Raw genomic sequence first — 27,043 nt, forward strand, 5'->3', positions numbered from 1 at the left:
GCCCTTTGGCTTCCTCTTTCCCCTCTACTGTGCATTGTATATCTGCATTATGCATCCACCAAAACTCCCCATTGGCAGAAATACCTGCTCAACCATAAAGAGCAACATTCTCCTAGCACCAACAAGAAAACTCCTTAAAAGATAACATGCCTTCTTGATCTTGTAAGGTGTCACGATGACCCACCACTTTGTACTTACAGATCTGGATTGTGCAAACCATCTATGGCATTTAAAGTACAGCCCTCTGTCTATATAATTATAAACCTATATAACTGCTTTGACCTTTAACGACCAGAACAGTTCTTGGAGCTTTCTGAGAGGGTGTTCCCGGATTATAATCCTACTTGGCTTGAATAAAATTTTCCATTTCTTTCTTAGATAGGCCGATTAAATTTTCTTGGACACTTCACACAGTGGGTCCAAAGGTTATTAGGGTTTTTTCATCCAATGTCATTTTTCCCCCACTGTATTTTTATCTGTTGTGTTAGCTGTCCCTTGCAGTTATTTGGCTGAAGTAATTGGTTGGTGATCATTGATTAAATTCATTACTTTATGCGCTGTAGACTAGTCCCTATTCTACCTAATTCTTATCAGGAATTCTGCATATATAAAGAAGAAACTTTCCTAATTTTCTATTTGTTTACCCTAAAGTGCAGTCTGTACAGCAAAGTTAGGAAAATGCTTGATGCCTTCGCTTTCATTAGCCATTCTCAAAATGTCCCTTAGACGTTTTGTACGCAATTTCCCACAGCATCCCCGCAGTGGATCTTGGCCTTTTCTCCTGGAAATGGGAACTACATGACCCAGAATGCTTTGCGTTGAAGGCAGAGTCCCTGAGCCAATAAAGGCTCAGGAAAAAGGAGTTTCTGTTTGGGCACAAAGGGTCGGGCGGGACTTCCTGTCTCCTCCTCCAGGCGGCCATTTTAATTGCCCTTGGTCTGTTTCAGCTCCGCAACGCTGGGTGGGGACGGAGGTGACGGAACTGAAGAGGTGCGAGAGGAGGGGCTGTCCCTGCGGCATAGAGGCGGGCCTGAGGTTCGGCGACGCCGCTCGGGGTGCCCAGCTTCAGGCCCGGCAGAGGGACCGCCGTGTCCGCGTCCGGCCGCCTCTCCCGCCGCTACCGGCCCCGCCCCGCCCACAGAGCCCGATGGCTGCGGCGGCGCTGAGGGACCCGCCTGAGGTAAACGCTCGTCCTCCGGACCCTCACCACCCTCACCGCCCTCACCCCACCAGACACTAAAGCTCCGAGTGCGGGGCGCCTGCTCACGTACCCGCAGCCCAGGCCTCGGTGTCCTGGACGGTGAGGCGGCCGTGGGTGGGGCCCTGTTTCAGACAGGGTGATGGCGCGTGGGAGAGGTTTCAGGTGGAGGGACCGCAGGTGCAAAGGCTTGGAGGTCGGATAGAGGCGGAAGGATTCGGGAAACCTGGGAACCATGTTCTGTCTGCAGGGAACAAACAACGTGAGGCGAAGGCTGGAATAGCAGGATGAGGGTTCTTCATGGTAGAACTCTAGAAGTCATGGGGAGTTTTAAGAAAAAAAATACAGGATCTACGTCAGAGGTTAAAAATTTCCCAAAAGCTGTTCAAAGGAAAAACAGAGAGGCGTTGAGGACATTGAGGTACTGGGAGGTTGAATCTTTGTTCAGGTCCACGCAGCTGGTAAGGACACTGATGATTGAGATTAGACCATCAGCCTGAGGTCACCTGGCTCCAGGGTCAGGGAAGGGTACAGGGAGGCGATCAGCACATGGGACCCCCACCACGGATCCCTTCCTCCGAGGCCTGCCTCTTTGCACAGGTTCCCATGGCTGCAGAAGTGCTTGTGGAATTCGCACAGGTAGGTGGAGCGTGTCCCAGTCCCTCAGGGCCACAAACCCCACTCCTGTGTTCTCTGAATTGTGGTTTCCTGGGACTCTTAATGCTATCCCTCCAATTCTTGAGTCTGGGAACTCTGGAGAAACTCCAAACCCATAGCCCTGAATCCATGTGAGGCTTTATATAGAGGTATTCTCATGATTGACAACCAGTGTAAACAGGCGTGGAGGGTTCTTCCAGGAACTGGTTCCAAGATTTCCAGATGTTTAGAGGTAAAACTGAGCAGGGATTGTTCAGGAAACCACAGGTCTCCTTTCTTTTAGGTGAGAACAAAGAGCAGGGACAGGAGTCAGTATAGAAATGATTCCCTGAAAAGATGGATGTCTATTCTAGAGGTGAAGGGAGATTTGGATCAGAGGAGGGAGGTGTTCTTACCGGTGTCTATAAACAGGCTCCATTGGGCTGTAAAGTGGAGAACAGACTGAAGTTGAGGGAGGAGGAGGGGAAAATCAGGGTAGAGGCTCCTATCATAGTCCAGGTGAGGGTTAATGGACCATAATGGTGGCTTAGGAAAAGTGGTTGGATTCTGGATGCATGTTTTAAAAAGGGACAACTAGATTTTTTTCTAATGTGAACAGTGAGGGAGTAAAACACAGGAGTCAGAGTATTACCCCAGGGTTTCCAGCCTTAGCAGCTGTAGGGATGCAAACTCCATCATCTGGGATGAGAAAGACTGTAGTAAGTAATAGTCACTGGGGGTAACAAGAGCTTTGTTTTAGTCATGTTTAAAGTCTGAGGTGTATCAGAGATCACTGAGTGGAGGCGTGAAAGGAACACCTGAACACATAGGTGTGGAAATGTGCGGAGGGGTTCAGGATGGAGACATCCAAAATGTGGTCGGTACTCTGTAGACCATGATGAGTAAGCTTTGGTGACATTAAGGAGGGGCAGTCTTCAGGTTACTGTGTAAAGCTATTAGGCGCCCAGGAAAGGGAGGGTGGGGCTGTGGACTCAATATCTGGCTTGAGTACTTGGGTCATGGTATTGGGCTTCACAAACAAAAGTGAGGAAGGTAAGTGGCCATAAAGGGAGGTTGTGTTGGGGACAACATAGTGTGGCGGATGACTAGACATTCTAAGTGGCCAATGGAAATAAGATGGATGCAGAGGCCTAGAAGTAATTGAGGCAAGATGACAGTCAGGCTGGAGCTGGTGCTTACTTCCCTATGGATGCTCCAGGATTTTTTGATGACTTTGGTATGCTCTGACATGTTTCATTCAGCCTGGAGGATAAGATCGGGGGGAATTGTGGTCATATGTGAGCATCAGTAGGCCTGGGGTGGGCCACCAATGGGCTAGGCTTTGAATGAGGGTTAAGTGGACGGAGGAAAGTTGTGACTGGTAAGGGAACAGCAAGTACAGCATAGAAGTGGAATAGGACCATGGGTGTCTGAAATGAACAGTCGATTCTGTGTGGCTAAGTCTGAGGTAAGGAATGGAGCCTGTCAGGGCGGCCATTATAGAAGATTTTGGCACTGCCACTGCTAGTGGGAGCCATGGAGGTCTAGGGAATTACTGGATCCTTTATGAATTTGCCAAGCATACTCTGGATGCTGTCAGCTAAGTTGTGGTGTCAGGCCTAAAATTAACTCCCAGTATTATATGCTTCCTTGACATGTGTTGAAACTGGCAGGACCTCAAATGGCCTGAGCAGCAGTTCCCCACCTTGCTCTGCTCCAGTGGATAAGGTCTCCTAACCAAACAACCCTTTTTATAAAGGGGACCAGGTATAATTCCTGCTTATCCCTTTGTAGTGAGTTTCAATTCCCTGTCAGCCCTTTGGAGTTATTCAGAAAAGGAAATTGCATCCTTCCGTGGAAACCAGGGGCACCTTACCCTCTTGATACTACAAAGTTTGCATACCACAGCTCTTGGTTGTTCACTGTTTTCCAGAGTGTAACTCCATGTATCCCTGTGTGGAATGTGGTGTCCTGCTATTCCAGGCTGTGGATATATATGATTAATAAGATGCTGCTGATAACATCTGTCCAGTGTCAGGTGCCCTAACCCTAGGCAGAAATCCCACCCTCACCAGTGGAGTGAAAAGGAGGTGATCAGGGCTTCCCTGGTGGCGCAGTAGTTAAGAATCCGCCTGACAATGCAGGGGACATGGGTTCGAGCCCTGGTCTGGGAAGATCCCACATGCCACGGAGCAACTAAGCCCGCGAGCCACAACCACTGAGCCCTTGTGCCACAACTAGTGAAGCCCGCGTGCCTAGAGCCCGTGCTCAATAAGAGAAGCCACTGCAATGAGAAGCCTGTGCACCGCAACAAAGAGTAGCCCCCGCTCGCCTTAACCAGAGAAAAGCCTGCGCGCAGCAACAAAGATCCAACACAGCCAAAAATAAAAAGTAAATAAAAATTAAAAAAAAAAAAACTTTATAAAAAAAAGGAGGTGATAAAAATACTTCAACGTGTGGGGAGGTCAGGGAGATGCTTATAGAGTGGGATGGTGAGGTGGTGGTGGCCATGGGCATGTCTAGATATGAGGGATGTGCAGTCTCGAGAGTGATATGTACATGGAGAGGGAGTATGTCTGATGGTCCCAGGTCCCTGGTATTGGGACTTACATGACCTTGATCACACCAGGGGTATTGCCTGGCAGGAGGGTTGGATGCCTCTATGTCAGGCCCACAGTTTAAATATCTGTTTGTGCACCTGTCTCTTGTTGCTGACGGCTGGACCCAGTAGTCATTGGGCCCATAGGGAGACAATAGCACCAATGGCGCCAGGGCCTAGTTTCTCCTCTGACTGGGGAGATTGGGAGGAGGATAGACATAGAATAGATAAATAGGGGAATTGATTGTAGGTCCTCTTGAGAGAGGCTTGTTTGTGATTTCATCTGTCCCAATCAAGACAGGGCAGTGTGACTTTTGAAGATGTGGCTGTGAACTTTTCCTTGGAGGAATGGGGTCTCCCTGATGAAGCTCAGAGATGCCTGTACCATGATGTGATGCTGGAGAACTTGGCACTTAAAACCTCCCTGGGTAAGGCCCTCAAACCCACCCCTGTGCCCTGAGCTAGTCTCTGCCCTTTCTTTTTATCCATTGGCAAGTCTCCCCTTCTCACATCAGGACCCTGGGCGCTGCTTTCTTCCCCAGTTCCCGGAGTAGGTGTTGTGGTTGGTAGGGCTGAGGTGTGAGCACTGCTGTCTCTTCTCTTTGACAGATCCAGCACCTGCTACCCCTTGCCTTGCAGGGATGGATCTAGAGTCAGGAGTCTTGTAGGCATGAATCCCACTTTGTTTACCCTCTCCATAGCCAGGTGAATTTTCCAGATCCAAGGCACCTGTGTACCCCAGGTTCTACTTCCTTCACCTAGCTAACATTTCCTCATTCTTGCTTGTGCCAGAAATTGCTGTTACTGACCTGGTCACTGTTATTATATGGACCATGGGCTATTCTTGCAAGATATTCCTCTGAAGTTCTTTTTGTAAGATTTAATTTTATTTCTTGTGCTCTATCTTTTTGGCCAGTGCTAGCTGCTTATCTGTCCTGTCTTTACTTTAGTACTTGAATCATCCAGGTTCTGCGTAGCTGCTCATCAAGGGGGTGATGTGGAGAGGTTCACAGAATAGAAAGGACTCCAGCTACAGCAAGGACTCATACATAGTCTGGCCCTGATAAGTGGCACCTGGGGGAGGGCGTGATGTCAGGGCCGTATACAAATCATGCCAGAAAGCTATTCTCTGACTAGCCTTTTGGTGCCAATCACAGTGGCGGCCACACCTCATTTCTGCCTGTACTTCCCCATTCTTCAGTTAGCCACCTTCTCAACTCTACTACTTGTCACTTTTTATTTCCAACATAGGGCTAATTCTCACCTCCCTGGACTCCATCTCTCAATGCTTTTTCACACTGGTCCATCTGCAGTGCTGTCCAACATGGGCCTATACCATTTATGTCATGAGGTGTGCACATTCTTAATCCTTGAACACCAGCTGCTCTGTTGCAGTTGGATTTTCCTGAGCCTGGATACAACCTACTACATAGTACTCATGTGTCACCACCAAACAGGGTCTTGCTGAAAGTTGTTTTCAGAATGAGTTGTAGACCCTGCCTCTTCTCTTTGTGTCACTCCACATGGTCATGTCCCTCACCTTGTGAGGCCTCCCCCATTCTGTAATCTTTAAAGGCCCAGTGCTGCTAAGCAGCCGCATCCTCAACTTGAACCCAACCACCTTGTCTTGCAAGCAATCCCATGGACTCATCCTTGGATTTGTGAGACACAGATTTGTATTGGGGATTTCTCCTTGCACAGAGTCAACGTGTACGTCTCCAGCATTTCTCTGCTTTCAGGTTGTTGGCATGGAGGAGAGGATGAGGAGGCACTTTCTGAGCAGAGTATCTCTGATCAAGGAAGCTCACAGATCAGAATTGTTAAGGCAGGTCTGTCTCCCCAGAAGGCCAACCTCTATGAGATGTGTGGCCCAATCTTGAGTGACATTTTTCACTTGGCTGAGTACCAGGTAGCATGCTGTGGGCAGAAACTACACGTGTGGGGCGTGTGAGAAACCATTCTATTTCAGAGCAAACCTCCATCACCAAAAGCAGCACACTGGAGAGAAACCATTGAGAAGTGATGTGAGGAGAACATTGTTTGTGAACAGCTGCAAATTCTATGTATCAAGGAAGCCCTTTACCTTTGGGGATGTTGGGAAGGACTTCCTGGGCAACTCAGGATTTCTTCACCAACAGGCCACATGCACCTGGGAGAAGTCAAATAGTGGAACTGAGCGTGAGACTCCCTTTCCAAGGGGAAAAAATCATTATAAATGGGGAGACTGCCCAGAAACTTTCAGTGGCAAACACACTTGTTCAGCACCAGAGAGTCCTCACTAGAGGAAGATGTTACACATGCAGTGAATATGGGGAATCATTTAGCAAAAGCTCCCATCTCATTAGACATGAGAGAGTTCACATTGGAGAAAGGCCTTATGAGTGCAGTGAATGTGGGAAATCCTTTAGCCAAAGCTCTAACCTCATCACACACCAGAGAGTTCACAGTGAGAAAAGGCCTTACAATTTGGGGAATATGCTGAATTCTTTACCTACAGCTCTAGTCTCTTAAAACAGTAGACTGTTTACACTGGACCTTGTTAATGCAATGAATACGATAAGGCCATTAGCCCAAGGTTTTGACTCTGGAACCACAGATTTCAGAAGGAAAAAACATCTTACATGTGCAGGGATGTACAATTTCCTTTTTCAGTCTGTCAACACTTGAGATCCCTCCTCGTGGTACCATCTGAATTGAACCTCATACATCCAAACATCTGCAAACATCCCAGGTATGTGGGAGCTGCATTGTACTTTTTAGCCTGCCCAGGTCCCTTGCCAGATTTCTGTCATTGACAGTTTCTGTGGCCAAAGCCATTTCGCCTCTCCCACCTGGCAGGTACTCACAGTGTACAGCATTCACCCACCCTAGTGTGTGCAGGGAAAGAAACCTTGGTTTTTCCCATTCACAGGAGGGATTGTGAGAAGCCTGAGCACTCACTCCTTTCTCATTTCTTTGATGAGTTAAGTCACTGACATGACCCATTTTTGGCCCAAAGGACTCTGCTTGTGACTTGCAAAAATGGACGACCTTATTCAGGGGTATTGTTGGCCTCACATAACTCCTATGATAGGATTTCCTAGCCATCAAGTCACCAATCCAGGAGTAGCTTCCCTCCCATTGCTCTGGTTTGTGCAATTATAAAGGTCTCACTGTTTAAGCCACATTTAATCTTGAGGTTCCATTCACTGTAGGGGATGATTTGAAAACACTTGGGTTCTGCTAACATAAAGGAGTGATCAGCTTTTGTTGGGAATCCCACGCTTTGTGTGCCTTAAACTTAAGGGCACAGTATGATAGCAGATATACCTCTCTCCATTTTGCCCTTGTTTGCATTATTGCCCAAGGCTTCCAAGGAAAGACTACAGAGCTTTCTGGTTCTAATTTGTGGCCTGAGTGCCATATTTTCTTGGTTCAGAGGTCAGCCTGGGGAAGAAGCAATTGTTGTGACAACCGTCCTTGCTTCTGAGAGTAACATGAAATTGTTGTCTTGTTCACAGGGGATATTGCCTTGAGCTCAGCATTAGTGAGGAAAATATTCTCCCAGGTCCTGCAGTAGAGCCATGTGCCCTTATGTGCAGAATTCTGTAGCGTAGCATCACTGATTGTAAGATTATAGGGGGAATGATAATTGTTACAGAAAACATTGGATTAATAGTGGGAGGAGGACACTATTACAAGCTAGTTGGAATGTGTCTCATTTAAAGGGGCATCCAGGGCTTCCCTTGTGGGGCAGTGGTTGAGAGTCTGCCTGCCAATGCAGGGGACACGGGTTCGGGCCCTGGTCTGGGAGGATCCCGCATGCCGCGGAGCAACTAGGCCCGTGAGCCACAACTACTGAGCCTGCGCGTCTGGAGCCTGTGCTCCGCAACAAGAGAGGCCACGATAGTGAGAGGCCCGCGCACCGCGATGAAGAGTGGCCCCCGCTTGCCACAACTGGAGAAGGCCCTCGCACAGAAACGAAGACCCAACACAGCCAAAAATAAATAAATTAATTAATTAATTAATTAAAATATTTTAAAAAATAAAAAAATAAAGGGGCATCCACAATGACAGTGTTCCAGTCACTGTGGCTGTGAAGGATGAGCATGTACAGAAATTCTCAGATCTCCTGAATTATGAAGCTTGTATAGCAGAGGGCATTACAAGAGAAAATAATCTGAAGGTTTTGTGGATTTCTGTAGCCTCTGTGGGCTATCCTCCTCAAGGCCATTTCTGTGCAGACAGAAAAATGAGAATAGAGAGAAGGGATATCTTTTCATCGAGTAATGGACTTTGTGACCCAGACAGTATTCCTGTGGAATCAGGTGGGAATAGTCTTCATTGCTTACTTATATTTTTGACCACTGAGGCAAGGTGACCCTCCCAAGGTGTGAGGCAGAAAGTGGTGAAGTCAATATAGGGGATTTTACAAAAAGAGTAAGAAATCCAGATTTTTATTTTGGATAATATTTTAAAGCTTTAATAAGGTATAAATACATGCAATAAAATGCACATGGTTAAAATATACAATTTGATAAGTTTTGACATTTATATAAATCCATGGAACCACCATCACATATATAATAAACCTATCTACCTTCATATTTACCTTGTTTCCTTTATTGATGTTACTCTTACTTCTAGTCAATCATTGATTTATTATTCTTTACAGTAGATAAGTTTGCATTGTCGAGAATTTTATATGATTAAAGTCATAAAGTGTTTATTCTTTTCCCATCAGGTGCCCTCATGTGACATATTTATTTTGAGAGTCATCAGTGAGTAGTTCATTCTTTTTATATTGATGAGAAGTATGATGTTCTGAGGATATACCACTATTTGTTTATTCATCTGTTTATCCGTATTTGAGTTGTTTGCAGTTTTTGACTGTTGGAAGTAAAATTGCTGCAGACTTTTGAATATAATTCTATACATGGTTATGTTTCACTTTTCCTGTATTAATACTTTGGGGTGCAGTGCCTGAGTTACAGGGTTAGTAAATGGATAATTTTTAAAGAATTACCTATAGTGTGATCTGAAATGGTTGTTTCCTTTTGTATTCCTACCAGAAGAGTTTGGGACTTCCAGTTATTCCATATCATTGCCAATATGTTTAGTCTTTTTAAACTTTTTTTTCTTTTTAATTTGACTGCATTGGGTCTTAGTTTGTGGCACATGGGATCTTCATTACGGCATGTGGGATCTTTTGTTGTGGTGTGTGGGCTCTTTGTTGCGGCGTGCGGGCTTCTCTCTAGTTGTGGTGCACAGGCTCCAGAGAGCGTGGGCTCAGCAGTGGTGGCGCCCTGGCACTCTAGTTGTGTCGTGTGGGTGCTCTAGTTGTGGCATGTGGGCTTAGTTGCCCCACAGCATGTGGGATCTTAGTTCCCCAACCAGAGGTCGAACCCATGTCCCCTGCATTGGAAGGCACATTGTTAACCACTGGACTGCCAGGGAAGTCCCAAGTCTTTTAATAGGACTTTTTGACCCTTTTAATAAGTGTGTAGCAGTATCTCACTGTGGTTTTAGTTGCATTTATCAGATGTTTTATGACGTGGAGGATTTTTTTCATTTTTAAAATTTTCCACTTGCATGTCCTCTTTTCGTAAAATGTCTTTTCATAGCTTTTGTCCATTTTAAAATAATTAATTTTGACTATTTCTCTCTTCATTAATAAATAAGATAATGAAACAGTGAAGACTTGAAACTTCATTCTTTAGTGATGTGACTCCTAGCCATAAGAAATAATTATTTTTGAATTCTGAAATACTATTTCCTAAATTTTTTTCTGCTGTACACAGTGCAGTGGCCACATACAGCATATACTTTTTAAAGGTTAATCAGCATTACTAACATATTCTCCATAATCAAGCCAAGATTTGTGTTGTTTGCAGTTTCCCTAGTGTGAATATTCCCACTTTCGTCGATTTAAAACTTCCAATGTGATATCACTGAACATGGAGTTTGAAAGTTGACAGTAGCACACCAATATATTCTATTTCCACTGTAGTGATACAGTAGCCACAAGCTTCAAGAACATAGAAGAAAAATGTAGTGAAGTGACTAAGAAGTTAGAAGTTTTTATATATATATATTTTTTTAACACACACACACTGTATTTTATTTTTACAAGAGATAAATAGACTGACACCAAGCATTGTACATGGATGACCACAACAAAAGCAACAATGATTGCAATTACCAAACATGAAACACACTCATACTATGTCATAATATTGACATTCAGTCCAGTAATCCTCCACTGTAACAGCTCCTTTACTTTGCAGTGAAAATTGATTTGTATATTCTTTGCCTCTGAGTCCTTGTGGGATTTTTTTTTTTTAATTCAGACAGAAAGTCACAAAAATTATACTCATCCTCATCAGTTCACTCAGTCCCATGTAATTAATTTTTTTTTTCATCTTGACTTTTGTTAGCACTTTTATGAGTTCATCAGTTTTTCATTAGAGTTCTGAAAAATGCTTATTCATTCAGTTCAGCAGTACAGTCAGTTACCAGAAACCTGTACTTGTCGGAGTCTTTTCCATGAGTTTCTTGAAGATGAAACCCTTTTATAGGAACATATTTGCAAAATCATCACAGTACACCCAGAACTGTCTGTAAATGACAAAAGACTTAAAAATGACCACGGTTAAAGATTTGATGAAAGTTCATAATAATGCAGTTGACAAGAAAATTAGTTATTTCTGAGATATACATTTTAAAGTAATAACTAGGATTATTACTTATAACATTATACCAGAACATATAAGATTTTTAGAAATTTCATGTAATGTCTGAAACATTTATATTAACATATTTCCATACAAATACAAATATAAGATTTTTAGAAATTTCATGTGATGTCTGAAACATTTATATTAACATATTTCCATACAAATAACCCAATGAAAGTTTAGTATTAGTTGTTTTGTTTGTTTTTTTATACTGCAGGTTCTTATTAGGCATCAATTTTATACACATCAGTGTATACATGTCAATCCCAATTGCCCAATTCAGCACACCACCATCCCCACCCCACCGCAGTTTTCCCCCCTTGGTGTCCATATGTCCATTCTCTACATCTGTGTCTCAACTTCTGCCCTGCACACCGGCTCATCTGTACCATTTTTCTAGGTTCCACATACATGCATTAATATACGATATTTGTTTTTCTCTTTCTGACTTACTTCACTCTGTATGACAGTCTCTAGATCCATCCACGTCTCAACAAATGACTCAATTTCGTTCCTTTTTATGGCTGAGTAATATTCCATTGTATATATGTACCACAACTTCTTTATCCATTCGTCTGTTGGTGGGCATTTAGGTTGCTTCCATGACCTGGCTATTGTAAATAGTGCTGCAATGAACATTCGGGTGCATGTGTCTTTTTGAATTACGGTTTTCTCTGGGTATATGCCCAGTAGTGGGATTGCTGGGTCATATGGTAATTCTATTTTTAGTTTTTGAAGGAACCTCCATATTGTTCTCCATAGTGGCTGTATCAATTTACATTCCCACCAACAGTGCAAGAGGGTTCCCTTTTCTCCACACCCTCTCCAGCATTTGTTGTTTGTAGATTTTCTGATGATGCCCATTCTAACAGGAGTGAGGTGATACCTCATTGTAGTTTTGATTTGCATTTCTCTAATAATTAGTGATGTTGAGCATCTTTTCATGTGCTTCGTGGCCGTCTGTATGTCTTCTTTGGAGAAATGTCTATTTAGGTCTTCTGCCCATTTTTGGATTGGGGTGTTTGTTTCTTTAATATTGAGCTGAATGAGCTGTTTATATATTTTGGAGATTAATCCTTTGTCCGTTGATTCATTTGCAAATATTTTCTCCCATTCTGAGGGTTGTCTTTTCGTCTTGTTTATGGTTTCCTTTGCTGTGCAAAAGCTTTGAAGTTTCATTAGGTCCCACTTGTTTATTTTTGTTTTTATTTCCATTACTCTAGGAGGTGGATCAAAAAAGATCTTGCTGTGATTTATGTCAAAGAATGTTCTTCCTATGTTTTCCTCTAAGAGTTTTATAGTGTCCAGTCTTATATTTAGGTCTCTAATCCATTTTGAGTTTATTTTTGTGTATGGTGTTAGGGAGTATTCTAATTTCATTCTTTTACATGTAGCTGTCCAGTTTTCCCAGCACCACTTATTGAAGAGACTGTCTTTTCTCCCTTGTTTATCTTTGCCTCCTTTGTCATAGATTAGTTGACCATAGGTGTGTGGGTTAATCTCTGGGCTTTCTATCTTGTTCCATTGATCTGTGTTTCTGTTTTTGTGCCAGTACTATATTGTCTTGATTACTGTAGCTTTGTAGTATAGTCTGAAGTCAGGGAGTCTGATTCCTCCAGCTCCATTTTTTTCCCTCAAGACTGCTTTGGCTATTCGGGGTCTTTTGTGTCTCCATACAAATTTTAAGATGATTTGTTCTAGCTCCGTAAAAAATGCCATTGGTAATTTGATAGGGATTGCATTGAATCTGTAGATTGCTTTGGGTAGTATACTCATTTTCACAATGTTGATTCTTCCAATCCAAGAACATGGTATATCTCTCCATCTGTTGCTATCATCTGTAATTTCTTTCATCAGTGTCTTATAGTTTTCTGCATACAGGTCTTTTGTCTCCCTAGGTAGGTGTATTCCTAGGTATTTTATTCTTTTTGTTGCAATGGTAAATGGGAGTGTTTCCATAATTTCTCTTTCAGATTTTTCATCATTATTGTATAGGAATGCAAGAGATTTCTGTGCATTAATTTTGTATCCTGCAACTTTACGATATTCATTAATTAGCTCTAGCAGTTTTCTGGTGGCAGTTTTAGGATTCTCTATGTATAGTATCATGTCATCCGCAAACAGTGACAGTTTTACTTCTTCTTTTCCAATTTGTATTCCTTTTATTTCTTTTTTTCTCTGATTGCCGTGGCTAGGACTTCCAGAACTATGTTGAATAATAGTGGTGAGAGTGGACATCCTTGTCTCGTTCCTGATCTTAGAGGAAATGCTTTCAGTTTTTCACCATTGAGAATGATGTTTGCTGTGGGTTTGTCATATATGGCCTTTATTATGTTGAGGTAGGTTCTCTCTATGCCCACTTTCTGGAGAGTTTTTATCAGAAATGGGTGTTGAATTTTGTCAAAAGCTTTTTCTGCATCTATTGAGATGATCATATGGTTTTTATTCTTCAATTTGTTAATATGGTGTATCACATTGATTGATTTGCGTATATTGAAGAACCCTTGCATCCCTGGGATAAATCCCACTTGATCGTGGTGTATGATCCTTTTAATGTGTTGTTGGATTCTGTTTGCTAGTATTTTGTTGAGGATTTTTGCATCTATATTCATCAGTGATATTGGTCTGTAATTTTCTTTTTTTGTAGTGTCTTTGTCTGGTTTTGGTATCAGGGTGATGGTGGCCTCATAGAATGAGTTTGGGAGTGTTCCTTCCTCTGCAATTTTTTGGAAGAGTTTGAGAAGGATGGGTGTCAGCTCTTCTCTAAATGTTTGATAGAATTCACCTGTGAAGCCATCTGGTCCTGGACTTTTGTTTGTTGGAAGATTTTTAATCACGGTTTCAATTTCATTACTTGTGATTGGTCTGTTCATATTTTCTGTTTCTTCCTGGTTCAGTCTTGGAAGGTTATACCTTTCTAAGAATTTGTGCATTTCTTCCAGGTTGTCCATTTTATTGGCATAAAGTTGCTTGTAGTAGTCTCTTAGGATGCTTTGTATTTCTGCGGTGTCTGTTGTAACTTCTCCTTTTTCATTTCTGATTTTATTGATTTGAGTCCTCTCCCTCTTTTTCTTGATGAGTCTGGCTAATGGCTTATCAATTTTGTTTATCTTCTCAAAGAACCAACTTTTAGTTTTATTGATCTTTGCTATTGTTTTCTTTGTTTCTATTTCATTTATTTCTGCTCTGATCTTTATGATTTCTTTCCTTCTGCTAACTTTGGGTTTTGTTTGTTCTTCTTTCTCTAGTTTCTTTAGGTGTAAGGTTAGATTGTTTACTTGAGATTTTTCTTGTTTCTTGAGGTAGGCTTGCATAGCTATAAACTTCCCTCTTAGAACTGCTTTTGCTGCATCCCATAGGTTTTGGGTCATCGTGTTTTCATTGTCATTTGTCTCTAGGTATTTTTTGATTTCCTCTTTGATTTCTTCAGTGATCTCTTGGTTATTTAGTAACGTATTGTTTAGCCTCCATGTGTTTGTGTTTTTTACGTTTTTTTCCCTGTAATTCATTTCTAATCTCATAGCGTTGTGGTCAGAAAAGATGCTTGATATGATTTCAATTTTCTTAAATTTACTGAGGCTTGATTTGTGACCCAAGATGTGATCTATCCTGGAGAATGTTCCGTGCGCACTTGAGAAGAATGTGTAATCTGCTGTTTTTGGATGGAACATCCTATATATATCAATTAAATCTATCTGGTCTATTGTGTCATTTAAAGCTTCTGTTTCCTTATTTATTTTCATTTTGGATGATCTGTCCATTGGTGTAAGTGAGGTGTTAAAGTCCCCCACTATTATTGTGTTACTGTCGATTTCCTCTTTTATAGCTGTTAGCAGTTGCCTTATGTATTGAGGTGCTCCTATGTTGGGTGCATATATATTTATAATTGTTATGTCTTCTTCTTGGATTGATCCCTGGATCATTATGTAGTGTCCTTCCTTGTCTCTTGTAACATTCTTTATTTTAAAGTCTATTTTATCTGATATGAGTATAGCTACTCCAGCTTTCTTTTGATTTCCATTTGCATGGAATATCTTTTTCCATCCCCTCACTTTCAGTCTGTATGTGTCCCTAGGTCTAAAGTGGGTCTCTTGTAGACAGCATATATATGGGTCTTGTTTTTGTATCCATTCAGCCAGTCTATGTCTTTTGGTTGGGGCATTTAATCCATTCACGTTTAAGGTAATTATCGATATGTATGTTCCTATGACCATTTTCTTAATTGTTTTGGGTTTGTTTTTGTAGGTCCTTTTCTTCTCTTGTGATTCCCACTTAGAGAAGTTCCTTTAGCATTTGTTGTAGAGCTGGTTTGGTGGTGCTGAATTCTCTTAGCTTTTGCTTGTCTGTAAAGCTTTTGATTTCTCCATCAAATCTAAATGAGATCCTTGCCGGGTAGAGTAATCTTGGTTGTAGGTTCTTCCCTTTCATCACTTTAAGTATATCATGCCACTCCCTTCTGGCTTGTAGAGTTTCTGCTGAGAAATCAGCTGTTAACCTTATGGGAGTTCCCTTGTATGTTATTTGTCGTTTTTCCCTTGCTGCTTTCAATAATTTTTCTTTGTCTTTAATTTTTGCCACTTTGATTACTATGTGTCTCGGCGTGTTTCTCCTTGGGTTTATTCTGTTTGGGACTCTCTGCGCTTCCTGGACTTGGGTGGCTATTTCCTTTCCCATGTTAGGGAAGTTTTCGACTATAATCTCTTCAAATATTTTCTCTGGTCCTTTCTCTCTCTCTTCTCCTTCTGGGACCCCTCTAATGCGAATGTTGTTGCGTTTAATGTTGTCCCAGAGGTCTCTTAGGCTGTCTTCATTTCTTTTCATTCTTTTTTCTTCAGTCTGTTCCGCAGCAGTGAATTCCACCATTCTGTCTTCCAGGTCACTTATCCGTTCTTCTGCCTCAGTTATTCTGCTATTGATTCCTTCTAGTGTAGTTTTCATTTCAGTTATTGTATTGGTCATCTCTGTTTGTTTGTTCTTTACTTCTTCTAGGTCTTTGTTAATCATTTCTTGCATCTTCTCGATCTTTGCCTCCATTCTTATTCCGAGGTCCTGGATCATCTTCACTATCATTATTCTGAATTCTTTTTCTGGAAGGTTGCCTATCTCCACTTCATTTAGTTGTTTTTCTGGGGTTTTTTCTTGTTCCTTCATCTGGTACATAGCCCTCTGCCTTTTCATCTTCTCTGTCTTTCTGTAACTGTGGTTTTTGGTCCACAGGCTGCAGGATTGTAGTTTTTCTTGCTTCTGCTGTCTGCCCTCTGCTGGTTGAGGCTATCTAAGAGGCTTAATGGGAGGCTCTGGTGGTGGGTAGAGCTGACTGTTGCTGTGGCGGTCAGAGCTCAGTAAAACCTTAATCCACTTGACTGTTGATGGGTGGGGCTGGGTTCCCTCCCTATTGCTGTGGTGGTCAGAGCTCAGTAAAACCTTAATCCACTTGACTGTTGATGGGTGGGGCTGGGTTCCCTCCCTGTTGGTTGTTTTGCCTGAGGCAACCCAACACTGGAGCCTACCCTTGCTCTTTGGTGGGGTTAATGGCAGACTCTGGGAGGGCTCACGCCAAGGAGAACTTCCCAGAACCTCTGCTGCCAGTGTCCTTATCCCCACGGTGAAACAGAGCCACCACCCGCCTCTGCAGGAGACCCCCCAACACCAGCAGGTAGGTCTGGTTCAGTCTCCCCCAGGGTCACTGCTCCTTCCCCTGGGTCCCGATGCACACATTACTTTGTGTGTACCCTCCAAGGGTGGGGTCTCTGTTTCCCCCAGTCCTGTCAAAGTCCTGCAATCAATTCCTACTAGGCTTCAAAGTCTGATTCTCTAGGAATTCCTCCTCCCGTTGCTGGACCCCCAGGTTGGGAAGCCTGACGTGGGGCTCAGAACCTTCACTCCAGTGGGTGGACTTCTGTGGTATAAATGTTCGCCAGTCTGTGAGTCACCCACCCAGCAGTTATGGGATTTGATTTTATCTGATTGCGCCCCTCCTACCGTCTCACTGTGGGTTCTCCTCTGTCCTTGGACGTGGGGTATCCTCCTTGGTGAAGTCCAGGGTCTTCCTGTCAATGATTGTCCAGCAGCCAGTTGTGATTCTGGTGCTCTTGCAAGAGGGAGTGAGAGCACGTCCTTCTACTCCGCCATCTTGCTTAATCCTCTAGAAGTTTTTATATATTTTTAAACAGTTCAGTTGTGGTAAAATTACATAAAGTAAACTGCACATATTTTTAATGTACATTTTAATGGTTTGACACGTGCTTACAACTGAAACCAAAATTTTCCTGCTACCCATTTTAACTCAGCCTTCTCCACATATAAAATTACTGATACAATGACATATCATTTGTTATTTCTAATATACACAAAAATGGAAAAGATTGTATTAGGAAGCTGGATGAACCCCTTTCCAATCTGCCACCATTATTTATCATTTCTTGGCCATTGTTTCATTCATCTTCGTATATGCTAGTGGATTATTCTACTTTTAATCCCAGACATAACATGATGCATAACCTCTTCAGGATGCATTTTTAGAAATTGAGTGCTCCTTCATAACTCTAATAACTATCACATAAAATGAAAACACTTAAGAATTTGGAAGTATGCTCAGTTTTCTCAACTGTCTCAAAATGTATTTAAGGCAGATTAATTACGGTCAGGATCCAAAATGTATTCTTAGGGATTTTGGTAGCTGTGTCACACGAAGTCTCTTAACCTTTAAGTCTCACTTGCCATTTTTATTCTTATTTGTTGATCAGAATTAGGCAGATTATAGATGTGGTTTATTGAATCTCTGATACTGTTTAACTGATCACCCTTTCCCCATAATCCTGTGCAGTAGATATTAATGAGGTAGGTGACTGAAGTTTGGTCCCAGCAAAGTGTGTGATGGTGACTATTGGGTAAATAAAAATAAAATCTCTGGACTCAGAAATCCTCTCCTCAAAGGTAGTAGTGACAGAAAACACTTTTATTTTTGAGTAAGCATTAAACCAGAGTTTGATGTGTATCACAGGTCATATGCTAAGAAATTGCAAAGGCTGAAAAAAAACTCCACCTTATGTAGCTAAGCAGATACAACTCATTACATACATGTTTTGACGATAATAACTAGTCATCTAGCTCTAGTACCTGTGCCATGCTCAGTCACTGGCTGAGAACAGCTTGCTGAGAATGGCTTTTAGAATGCTGTGGTGGCTTCCAAGGCAGCACAGCTGGGGGCTGTTGGCCAGCTACACTCCTCAGAGCAGGATACATTGTAAAGGAAGAACTGAGCAGCGTACTCTCATGGCTGCCCAGAACTGAAACTATATGGATAATATTTGATTAATTTTAAATATGGTTTGGTCAGAGCAAAGAGGCAACAGAATAATCCTTTGGCAGGTCTCTCTCAAATTCTTAAACTTCCATCTGATTCCTTATCTTAAAACCATCAAAGTAGGTCTACTCTAAAAGTAAGAAATAGGCCCAGAAAACAAACAAAAAAATAGTCAAGAGAATTTGGCAGTACCACTCGTCACACATGGTTCTTCTTCTAAATTTATCTGGCAATTGGGGTGACTATTGTGAAAGGAAAGTAAAAATGGAGTCGATATTGCTCAGGGCTGTCTAAAATGGAGCCGGGAATCTATTAAGGAAGTGTGACTTATGCACCTCTCATCCTGGATGGAGTCTGAACTTTTGACTACTTATTGTCCTAATGAGGCCATCCAGAACATCTGCCAGAACGCCAAGATTCTTATCAAACCCTCATCCTAAAATAACTCATGACAGCCTGTCTACTTATCAGACCCAAACCGTAAAATAACTCCTGATTGCTTAAGGACAAATAGTTCCTAAATTGCATCAGACTCAATCACAATTCTCAAGAGGCAGCTTTAACAAACTCAGAGCTCTTTGTCTTTGTAAGCCCCTTACTCTCTTCTCCTGGAACATCTTTTGGGGTTACCTGAATCTGTGTCTCCTGAATTACAGACTCCAAATAAACTCTTTTCTTTTTTTAATAACGGGTTTTTTTGTTTGTTTGGTTTGGGTTTTTTTGGCCATGTTGGGTTTTCATTGCTGCGCGCAGGCTTTCTCTGGTTGTGGCAAGTGGGGGCTATTCTTCGCTGTGGTGTGTGGGCTTCTCGTAGTAGCTTGTCTTGTTGCAGAGCATGGGCTGTAGGCACACGGACTTCAGTAGCTGTGGCTTGCAGGCTCTAGAGTGCAGGCTCAGTAGTTGTGGCGCATGGACTTAGTTGCTTCGTGGCTTGTGGGATCTTCCCAGACCAGGGCTTGAACCCACGTCCCCTGCATTGGCAGGTGGATTCTTAACCACTGCGCCACCAGGGAGGTCCCTAAACTCTTCTTATTTGCAGCCTCCTATATTGTTTTTTGGTTGGCATTACATGGTGTCAGAAGTGGGATACAGAGCGACCTGCAAAAGCCCTCACCAACTCTTATCTAACGCTGCCTTGGATTCAGTTAAGGTGCCTGCAAGAGCCTGTTATGCTTTATCATCTCCTTGGTGATCCCAGATCGTGGTGGTGAGTCCTCCTGTACCTAAGCCACCCATGTTGGTAGAAGTTCTAGTTTATTTGGGTGTCCTCTGTTGCTGACTTCTGTCCTCTAGGATTTTGTTTCCTGTTTTGAGTGGCCTCCAGCATTTTGCTTCCTGTTTGTTTTTTGGGGTTTTTTTATTTTATTGAAATATAGTTGATTTACAGTGTTGTGTTCATTTCTTCTGTGCAGCAAAGTGGCTCAGTTATATATGTATATGTATAATCTTATTCATATTCCTTTCTATTGTGGTTTGTCACAGGATATTGAGTATAGTTCCCTGTGCTATATAATAGGACCTTGTTGTTTATCCATCCTTTATAATAGTTTGCCTCTGCTAATCCCATACCCCCAATCCTTCCCTCTACTACCCACCCTCCGCCTTGGCAACCACACGTCTATTCTCTATGTCTGTGAGTCTGTTTTTCTTTTGTAGCATACCCATTCCACAGGCAGGGAAACTGAGTCTCCAGAACCAGGGGACAGTCCTGCTGCTAGGAAGAGGCAGATCAGAGACCTGAACCCCTTTGGCAGAAGTATCTCAGGGTGCCTCCTATGTATACAGGTGCCCTGAGCAGTTCCCTGCTGGCTGAAGACACAGGTGCAGCCTCCAGGTAGGACCCCAAGTAGGGATCAGAGCTACTCTGGGAAGAGCCCCCTGATGGGCCAGGGCCCCTCAGCCCCTGGAACTCTCTCCTGTTGTTGCAGCCTCCCCAAGGGCACTGCCACCACTCTCCAGGGTATCAGGACTCCAACAGCTACCTCCTTGGGGGCCTTACTATGGGCCCGGCCCTATGCATCCTCCCAGAGCCCCTGAGGCAGCTCCATCATTAGCCCCGTTTTGCACTGGGGGAAACTGAGGATGTGTGGGACTGGAGGGGGTATCTCTTACTGTAACCCCGGCAGAGGTGGGGATGCAAAAATCAATCGCAGCCTCACCCACTGTGTCCCCCCTTCCCTCTGGCCTGGTTCCACCCCAAGAAACCTCTCCTTATTCCCTCGGGCTCCTCTTAGGAGCCTTCTCAACCTCTTCCCTGTTGCCCTTCAGGTCCTCTCCCAGATGCTGATGGTCCCTGTGTTAATTTGCTAAGGTTGACAAAACATGGCACCATAGTCTGGGTGCTTTAAACAACAGAAAATTATTTCCTCACAATACCAGAGGGTAGAAGTCTGGGATCAAGAGGTTAACAGTGGTTTCTTCGGAGGCTTGTAAATAGCTGTCCTCTTCCTCTGTCTTTACATGGTCTTCCCTCTGACATGGCTCCCCACCCCTGCAGGCATGCAGCACCTTCCCCAGGTGTCACCCCAAACACATGACTGGCCCTTGCTGCCACATGTGAGTCATCCCAAGGCTGTTGGTCTTCCTACTAACATCACCTCAGGGCATCTTCTCCAATCAGTGCCCCATTACTCAGCTGTCACTGTTGTGGACATTGGAAGAGATGCTAAGCACTAAGAATGTCTACTGTAACCCTCCCCAGTCCCTGTCCCCATGGTTCTTCCTCTCACTCCCTCCAGCTGGTGAATTTGGTCCTCCCGAACACTCTAGGTAAAAAGCAAACCAGTGACTGCTAATCCCTAAGAATATTCCTGCTCCCTCCTGGGGAACTAAACTTGACCACCATTCCCTGAATGGGCTAGATGAAGTCTGGCCTGTCTTGTAAATCCTGCATCATTCACATATGACACGATGACAGTGTCCCACATTTGTTACACTGTGTCCCCAGATATATATAGGCAGGTCATATCCAATACCTGAAACGGTTTGTTTCCAGACTGTGTTATGGTGTGGTAGCAAAACACAGTCACACTATTTGTGTTTCTAGGTGTGTCACATACAAATTATTTTATTTGACAAATACACACGTAAAAAACAAAAGATTTACTTCTCCCTGTTGAAAATGGGGAAAGAGATTTCCTTCCTCTCCCTCAGACCATTTACCTTAGAAAACTTGTAGGAACTGTCTCATCTCTTTTAAAATGCATGTCTTTGAAGACTAGAGAGGCCTTTTTTCAGCTCGTCTTTTTTTTTCTTCCAGTTTTAGGACTCAGAAATGTCTTTCTCAAGAACCTGCTTTCTCCTCAAACTGCAGACATCAGGGAGTTAGCTCATTTATCAGTTCTTGTGCAAGGATAGGAGTCTCATCTTAGTGGATGCTGTGCTCCAACTTAAAAAACTACCTCCTATTACAAAGATGAGAAGTTTGTGTTTCCTGTGGCTAAAACCAATAAGCAAACACAGATAGTCACCCCAATTACCAGGTAAAATTACGACTCTGTGTGACAAATGGTACTGTCACCTCCTCTTACTTGAGGACTAGTTATTGTTTATCTTGAATATACATGTGCAGTGGGTTGTATCTGTTTGGATAAATAGGGGAGTTAGGTTTTTTCTCTCTTTGCAGTTTCCTAGTGGATTGCCTGTGATGCACGAGTAGTTTGCTTTAATGCTTATTCAATAATAAAAGTGGTTTTCTGTCTCTACTACCATTGTGGAAAGGGTTACCAGGTTGGGAGAAATTTTTGTTTTTACTTCCCTAACAGTCATCATCAGGCACCTGTCTGCAGGGATCAAACCTCATCACCCATCTCGTCAACATCTAGTATACAGGATATATGGGGGGAGGGTGACCAGTTGAACAGTATTAGAGACTCATTAAGACCCATCTTGAATGTGCCAAATTCTGATGAACCAATGACAGCAAATTATGAGAAACAAATAAGAATTTTAAAAGATAAGTGGACCCCACATGTTAAGAGATGTGAGACACAGCTACTGAACCCTGTAAGGATATATTTTGGATTCTGATTGCAACTAAATTGACTTAAGAAACAAACACGTTTTTGAGACAATTCAGCATTGATACAATATTTATATTTTTTTGGTAACTATTGTGTTATGAAAAATCTATTCTGAAGAGATTATGCATTAAATGATACCATGTCTAGAATTAGTACAGTAGTTCCCCCTTATCTGCAGCAGATGTGTTCCAAGACCTCCAAGTAGATGTCTGAAACTACAGATAGTACTGAACCCTATATGTACTGTTTTTTCCTAAATATACATACCTGTGATAAAGATTATAACAATAGCTGTAATAAAAGTTAAGTGAATGTGGTATCTCTCTCTCTCAAAATAGTTTATTGTACTGTAGTCGCCCTTTTTGTGATGATGTGAGATGATACAATGCCTATGTGGATTCACTGGACAAAGGGATGATTCATGCTGTGGGTGGGACGAAGAGGGCAGTGAGAGATTGCAGCATACAGAAAGACACGCAATTTAAAACTCAAGACTTGTTTATTTCTGGAGTTCTCCATTTAATATTTTCAGACCTTAGTTGACCCTGGGTCACTGAAACCCCAAAAAGCAAATCTGTGAATAAGGGAGAGACTGTGGTAAACTAATGCACTGGTGTAAACGGGGATAGATGAAATAAGAATGGCCATGAAATGATGGAAGATGGGGATGGATTCATCTGGTTTCATAACAGTCTCTTTTTTTTTCATAACAGGTTTTTTCATAACAAAAATATATATGTCCTTCTATCAGTAATTTTATATGCTGAGAAGGATAAATTTTAAAAGGCAGGAGGAAACTTGGTTTCAGGGTTGTAAGCATGCATCAATAGATCAAAAGGTAGATTTTAAGTATGTGTGGTTTAAACTGTTTTCAATGTATAGTATGTCATCTGCAAACACTGACAGTTTTACTTCTTCCTTTCCATTTGGATTCCTTTTATTTCGTTTTCTTCTCTGATTGCTGTGGCAAGAACTTCCAATACTATGTTAAACAAAAGTGACAAGAGTGGGCATCCTTGTCTTGTTCTTCATATTAGAGGAAATGCTTTTAGCTTTTCACCATTGAGTATGATGTTATCTGTGGGCTTATATATGGCCTTTATTATGTTGAGGTATGTTCCCTTTATGCCCATTTTCTGGAGAGTTTTTATCATAAATGGATGTCAAATTTTGTCAAAAGCTTTCTCTGCATCTATTAAAATGAAATGTTTTTATTCTTTAATTGTTATTGTGATGTATCACATTGATTTGTGGATATTGAAAAATCCTTCCATCCCTGGGATAGATTCCATTTGATCATGGTGTATGATCCTTTTGATGTACTGTTGGATTCAACTTGCTAATATTTTGTTGAGGATTTTTGCATCTATGTTCATCAGTGATATTGACCTGTAATTTTCCTTTTTTGTAATACCTTTGGTTTTGCTAGCAGGGTGATGCTTGCCTGGTAGAATGAGTTTGGAAGCATTCTTTCCTCTGCAGTTTTTTGGGAATAGTTTGAGAAGGATAGGTGTTAACTCTTCTCTAAATTTTTGGTAGAATTCACCTGTGAAGCCATCTGGTCTTGGACTTTGGTTTGCTGGGTGTTTTAAAACTAGTGATTGAATTTCCTTACTGGTAACTGCTCTGTTCACATTTTCTATTTCTTCCTGGTTCTTGGGAGATTGTAACTTTCTAAGAATTTGTCCATTTCTTCTATGTTGTCCATTTTATTGACATATAGTTGTTTGTAGTAGCCTGTTATGATCCATTGTATTTTCATGGTGTCAGTTTAACTTCTCCTTTTTCATTTCTGATTTTATTGATTTGGGCCCTCTCGCCTTTTTTCTTGATGAGTTTGGCTAAAGGTTTATATATTTTATTTATCTTTTCAAAGAACCAGCTTTTGGTTTCATTGATCTTTTCTATTTTTTATTTTTTTGTCTCTATTTCATGTCTTTCTGCTCTGATCTTTATGATTTCTTTTCCTTCTACTAACTTTTCGTTTTGTTCTTTCTCTAATTCCATTAGGTATAAGGTTAGATTATTTGAGATTTTTCTTGTCTCCAGAGGTAAGATTGTATTGTTATAAACTTCCCTCTTAGAATTGCTTTTGCTGCATCCCATATGTTTTGGATCTTCGTGCTTTCGTTCTTTCTTTTTCATTTCTGCCTAGTTTTTTTTGTTTGTTTCTTTCTTTGCTGCACTGTGCAGCTTGTGGGATCTTAGTTCACTGACCAGGGGTCGAACCCAGGCCCTTGACAGTGAAAGCGTGGAGTCCTAACCACTGGGCCACCAGGGAATTCTCTGTCTCTAGGTATTTTTTGATTTCCTCTTTGATTTCTTCAGTGATCCATTGGTTGTTTAGTAGCATATTGTTTAGCTTCCACGTGTTTGTGTTTTTTACAGTTATTTTCTTGTAGTGGATTTCTAATCTCATAATGTCGTGATTGGAAAAGATGCTTGATATGATTTCAGTTTTCTTAAATTTACCAAGGCTTGCTTTGTGGCCCACCATATTATTAATCCTGGAGAATGTTCCATGTGCATTTGAAAAGAATGTGTATTCTGCTGCTTGTGGTTGGAATGCTTTATAAATATCAATTAAGTCCATCTGGTCTAATGTGTCATTTAAGGCCTGTGTTTCCTTACTGATTTACTTTATGGGTGATCTGTCCATTGATGAAAGTGGGGTGTTAAAGTCCCCCACTATTGTGTTACTGTTGATTTCTCCTTTTATGGCTGTTAGTATTTTCCTTATATATTGAGGTGCTCCTATGTTGAGTGCATATATATTTGCAGTTGTTATATCTTCTTCTTGACTGATCCCTTGATCATTATGTGGTGTCCTTCTTTGACTCTTATAACAGTCTTTATTTTAACGTCTGTTTTGTCTGATATGAGTATTGCTATTCCAGCTTTCTTTTGATTTCCATTTGCATGGAATACCTTTTTCAATCTCCTCACTTTCAGTCTGTATGTGTCCCTAGATCTGAAGTGGCTCTCTTGTAGACAGCATATATTAATGGTCTTGTTTTTGTATCCATTCAGCCAGTCTATGTCTTTTGGTTGGAGCATTTAATCCGTTTACGTTTTAGGTAATTATCAATATGTATGTTCTTATTGCTGTTTTGTTAATTGTTTGGATTTGTTTTTGTAGGTCTTTTTTCTCCCCTTCCTCTTTTGTTCTCTTCTCTTGTGATTTACTGAGACATCTTTTTTTTTGGCAGTCCTGTGTGGCTTGCAGGATCTTAGTTCACTGACCAGAGATTGAACGTGGGCCCACATCAGTGAAAGCGCTGAGTCCTAACCACTGGATAGCCAGGGAACTCCCTCTTCTCTTGTGATCTGATGACTAACTTTAATGTTGTGTTTGGATTCCTTTTTTTTTTTTGGTGTGTGTATCTATTGTAGATTTTTGGTTTGTGATTACCATGAGATTTGATATAGCAGTCTATATATAAACAAGATTGTTTTGTTGCTGCTCTTTTTTTTTTTAATTTTTTTCAGTATTAAGTAGTGTTTATTCAGTGAATGCAAGATTGGTTTAACAGTTGACAGTCAATTAATGTAATTCACTGCATTAACAGAATGAGGGAAGAATCATAAGATTGTTTCAATGTGGTAGAAAAAAATGATAAAGTTTTACTCCCATTTGTTATAAGCTTATGTCATAAAATTGGTATGGAACTTCTTTAATTGGATATTTAAAAATAAACTAGCACATAGGTATTTAAAAATAAACTAGCACAAATATCAGACTTACTATTGAAAAATTGAAAATTTAGCAAATTAGAAATGAGTCAAGGATATCTTCTATCACCATTTATTTTCAATGTTAAAAGCTCTGTCTAGGGTCAGGAAGAAAGAAAAATAAATAAGTTATAAAGATGGGAAACCAAAAATAAATTTTCATTTTTTTCATAGGCAACTTAAGTTTTACCTAGAAAATCCAAAAGAACCCAGTGATTAGTTATTAGAATGAGTTTAGCTATCTTCTGGATACAAGATTTTTTTTTTATTATAGTTACTTCTGTGATTATTTATAGAATGTCTGTTTTTTTTTAATTATATCTCAAAGCTCTTAATTTTTATTTTTATTTATATATATATTTTTGGCTGTGTTGGGTCTTCGTTTCTGTGCGAGGGCTTTCTCTAGTTGTGGCAAGCGGGGGCCACTCTTCATCATGGTGCGCAGGCCTCTCACTGTCGCGGCCTCTCTTTGTTGCGGAGCACAAGCTCCAGACGCACAGGCTCAGCGGTTGTGGCTCACGGGCCCAGTTGCTCCACGGCATGTGGGATCTTCCCAGACCAGGGCTCGAACCCATGTCCCCTGCATTGGCAGGCAGATTCTCAACCGCTACGCCACCAGGGAAGCCCTGTTGCTGCTCTTTTAACTTCAAATGCATCTCCAGTATCCTGCGTTTGTACTCTCCTCATGATTGCTCGTTTTGATATCATATTTGTGTTTGGTTGCTTTCCTACTTTTTCTTTATGTTTGCCTTTGCCAGTGAGTTTTTCCATTCATAATTTTCTTGTTTCTAGTTGTGGCCTTTTTCTTTTCTTTTCTTTTTTTCCCCACCTAGA

General features: G+C 41.6%; 1 protein-coding gene and 1 pseudogene across 1 annotated transcript in view; both read left to right on the forward strand.

Annotated features, from left to right (window-relative positions):
- The window catches only part of LOC103003469 (zinc finger protein 814-like), a 66,708-nt gene that overhangs the window by 33,551 nt on the left and 6,114 nt on the right, over positions 1 to 27,043 (forward strand). The window lies entirely within an intron of this gene.
- LOC130705700 (zinc finger protein 792-like) lies at positions 926 to 21,826 on the forward strand (annotated as a pseudogene).

The sequence above is a fragment of the Balaenoptera acutorostrata genome, chromosome 19 (assembly GCF_949987535.1).
Source record: "Balaenoptera acutorostrata chromosome 19, mBalAcu1.1, whole genome shotgun sequence".
Classification (NCBI taxonomy): Eukaryota; Metazoa; Chordata; class Mammalia; order Artiodactyla; family Balaenopteridae; genus Balaenoptera; species Balaenoptera acutorostrata.